Below are 3,974 nucleotides of genomic sequence, written 5' to 3' on the forward strand. Positions count from 1 at the left end.
TTATTATTGCGTTGTAAAGGCGTACCTTTGCATATTTGTCGTCTGCCAGGTAAAGAAATGAATGCTGTTTGTCTAATTAAAACCGCTGTTTCGGCTGAATTTATTAAAGAATGTAGAAAACTTTATGATTTTATTTATTAAAATAAACTAAAATATACTAAGTGCACGTAACCAGAGTTAGTAAACTATTTGCGAAACTATTTCAAAGTCATAGATGGCGCTGATCGCAGGCGGTAAAATTTTTATTCGAACTGGATACTGGATATCAATTCGACAGTAGAAAATTAATAAATTGCCAAGTTTTTGTAATTAATTCATGAAAATTTATAGCTGCACAGCAAAGTTGGAATTATAGGCAACATTCTTATAGGATGTTTAATTTAATCATTAATACTTACATGAGCGATAGGTTTTGTATTTCCTGTAGTAAATAAGATTGCTATAGAAAAGTATTTTTCTTGCATAATATTCTTATTATTTTGTAATAAATATACACTAGCATAAGAAAGCGTAAAAAATAAATTATTTTATTCAGAAATTTTATTTACAATTTTTTCAAAGACGAAGAATGAACACAATTAAAAATAGATTAAAAAACTACCAACTATGGGACGAGAATCGAACCACGGTCCATTACCACAGGAATATTCAATCTATCGCTTTTAGGCCACGGCTGCACTTGTAAAATGATGGAAATAAATCTGTAATTACGAAAGTAATGAAATTTTAATCGTAAATATCTCAGAAACTATTGAGTAGTTGCCGCTATAATGATATATTTTCTTAAACTGCATGACGATATCTACAAACCTGCAGAGTATCAACTAAATCGGTGACCCGAAGCACTTGCATTCTCCGTGTTAGCTTAATAAAGTAAAGAATGTATCGCAAGTAAGAGAAGGTACGTAAGAAAGGTAAGTAAGGTAAGTATAAGGTAAAAAATAAAGAATGTATCGCAAGTAAGAGAAGGTACGTAAGAAAGGTAAGTAAGGTAAGTATAAGGTAAGTAAAATAATAAAAATCTACTGCAAAGTAGGAAAAGAATTGTCCAGGGAATTCTTGGAAATGACGTCATTTCTTGGAATTATCCGAACGAGCAACCTCTTATCGTGTCATGTTATCCTGATACAAAGTTGTAATCTATCGCTTTTAGGCCACGGCTGCACTTGTAAAATGATGGAAATAAATCTGTAATTACGAAAGTAATGAAATTTTAATCGTAAATATCTCAGAAACTATTGAGTAGTTGCCGCTATAATGATATATTTTCTTAAACTGCATGACGATATTTACAAACCTGCAGAGTATCAACTAAATCGGTGACCCGAAGCACTTGCACTCTCCTTGTAAATAAAGAATGTATCGCAAGTAAGAGAAGGTACGTAAGAAAGGTAAGTAAGGTAAGTATAAGGTAAGTAAAATAATAAAAATCTACTGCAAAGTAGGAAAAGAATTGTCCAGGGAATTCTTGGAAATGACGTCATTTCTTGGAATTATCCGAACGAGCAACCTCTTATCGTGTCATGTTATCCTGATACAAAGTTGTAAAATCGGGCGAAAATTGTACGGTTAGGCTGAAAAAGTATTGTTCGAGAGTTCTAGGAAATGACGTCATTTCTTGAAATTGTCTCGGCGAGCAACCTCCTTTCATGTCATGTTATCCGGATACAAACTCGCGAAATCAGCCGAAAATATTACGGCGAGGCTACAAAAGTATTGTCCGAGAATTCTTTGAAATGACGTCATTTCTTGGAACCGTCTCGGCGAGCGACCACCTATCATATTATGTTATCCTACTACAAAGTCGCGAAATCGGTCGAAAAATTCTGGCCGAAGCCGCAAAAGTATCGCTCTAGAATTCTAGGAAATGATGTCATTTCTTAGAATTGTTTCGTCGAGCGACCTCCTGTCATGTTATGTTATCCTGATACAAAATCACAAAATCGCCCGAAAAATATACGGCCAGGCTACAGAAGCGTTGCCCGAAAATTCTTGGAAGTGACATAATTTCTTGGAATTGTCTCGACGAGCGATCTCCTATCATCTTATGTTATCCTAATACAAAGTCGCGAAATCGGTGAAAAATTTTACGGCCGAGCTGCGAAGGTATTGTCCACAGAAGCGGTAAAAGTTTTGTCCAGTGGCGGCAAAAGTATTGTCTTCCGAAGCGGCAAAAGTTTTGTCCAGTGGCGGCAAAAGTATTGTCAAGAAACGGCAAAAGTATTGTCCACCGAAGCGGCAAAAGAATTGTCCAGAATCGGCAAAAGTATTGTCCACCGAAGCGGCAAAAGAATTGTCCAGAAACGGCAAAAGTATTGTCCACCGAAGCGGCAAAAGAATTGTCCAGAAACGGCAAAAGCATTGTCCACCGAAGCGGTAAAAGTATTGTCCATGTAGGTTGTAAAAGTATTGTCCTTGTGACAAGGACAGCAGGCGACTAGAAAAGGATGGATGCATCGGCAATTGGAAAATTTGACAAATTACTCGATTTCTGCGAATAATTTATGAACTTTCATAATTGGATCAGACAGATGGCTCTTTGGGCAACATTCTTATGCAATTTATGCACAAAATTTGATGGTATTTAATTTGTTATTAATAATTACTTGAGTGCGTCCGCGATTTCACACCAACGATCGGCACGATTGTCTATGAAAATAATTAATTATGAATAAAAAAAGAAGTATAATACGAACAAAAATCATATGAGAATATTCCCAAGGATGTTGTTTATACAATGTGCGCATGTAATTTATAAATTGATTGCATAGAAGATAGTAATTAATAATAAACCAATAATATCTTCGACTCAGTTCGAACATTCGGAGAATAATTACCTGTAATTAATTAATTAGGAAGAAATTAATATAGAAAATTATATTAAAAAGTTTGTAAAGGACGCGCCTTTACGATGCAAGTATAAAAATTCATCAATTAATCTCAGAAATTGTGTAATTTGTTAATTTCCTAAAAATTTAGGAAACTGAGGTAGGTACCACCCATGACTTTGCTCTGGAAGTTTGTGCTCCGTTAGCGCCAATTTTGATTTTTCACTGGAAGGCAAGCTTCCAGTGTAAAATTATAGATAGATTAATTTATCAACTTTTATACTTGTATTGGAAAGGTACGTCCTTTACGAACATTCTAATATAATTTTGAATATTCATTTCTTCCAAATTAATTAGTTACGTGCATTTATTTTCCAGAGTGTTCCAACTGATGTCGGTAATACTATTGGTTTTCCATTAATTACAATCTTCTATGCAACTAATTTACAAATTATATGTGCATATTATAAAATTAAAATCCTTGGGAATATTCCCATATGATTTTTGCTCGTATTTTACTACTAGTCTTGTTCACAATTTTTTATTTTGATGGACAATCCTGCCGACCGTTGCTGTGAAATCCCGGATGCAGTCGAGTAACTAATAATAATAAATTGTTTAGCACCAAATTATATGCAAAAATTGCATAAGAATGTTGCCCAAAGATCCAGCTTTGCGATCCAACTATAAAAGTTCATAAATTAATCGTCGAAATTGAGTAATTTGTTAATTTCGTACTATCAAAGTATCTGTCATGCAAATTTCGCCAAATCTGTGACTTCAAAGTTCAAATGGAACAGTGAAAATTCACAAGAGATAGGACATATGTTATACGTTGTGCGTAACTCTTAGCTTGACATCGTTTCCCAAAGGAGAACGATATCAATTACCAGGTCTCACCACGTGGAGGTGGCTACGCATCGAGACCCGACATGCGCCCTAGTGGCGCAGCCTGCTGGTGCTACCTGTATCAAAGGTACCCTAATCTAACTTGGAGCGAATTAAGTTAAAATGACTCTACTGACACTTTATTACATTTTGTGTCTTACAAAAGGGGTTTCGGTTCGGTATACTGAAACTCTACTGTCGCAACGCTAAGATATTTTCAAGTTCCCATAAAAATAGGGAATGAAATATCAAACACGC

This window comes from Eufriesea mexicana, unplaced genomic scaffold, assembly GCF_001483705.2.
Source record: "Eufriesea mexicana isolate 0111107269 unplaced genomic scaffold, ASM148370v2 scaffold1723, whole genome shotgun sequence".
NCBI classification, from domain to species: Eukaryota; Metazoa; Arthropoda; class Insecta; order Hymenoptera; family Apidae; genus Eufriesea; species Eufriesea mexicana.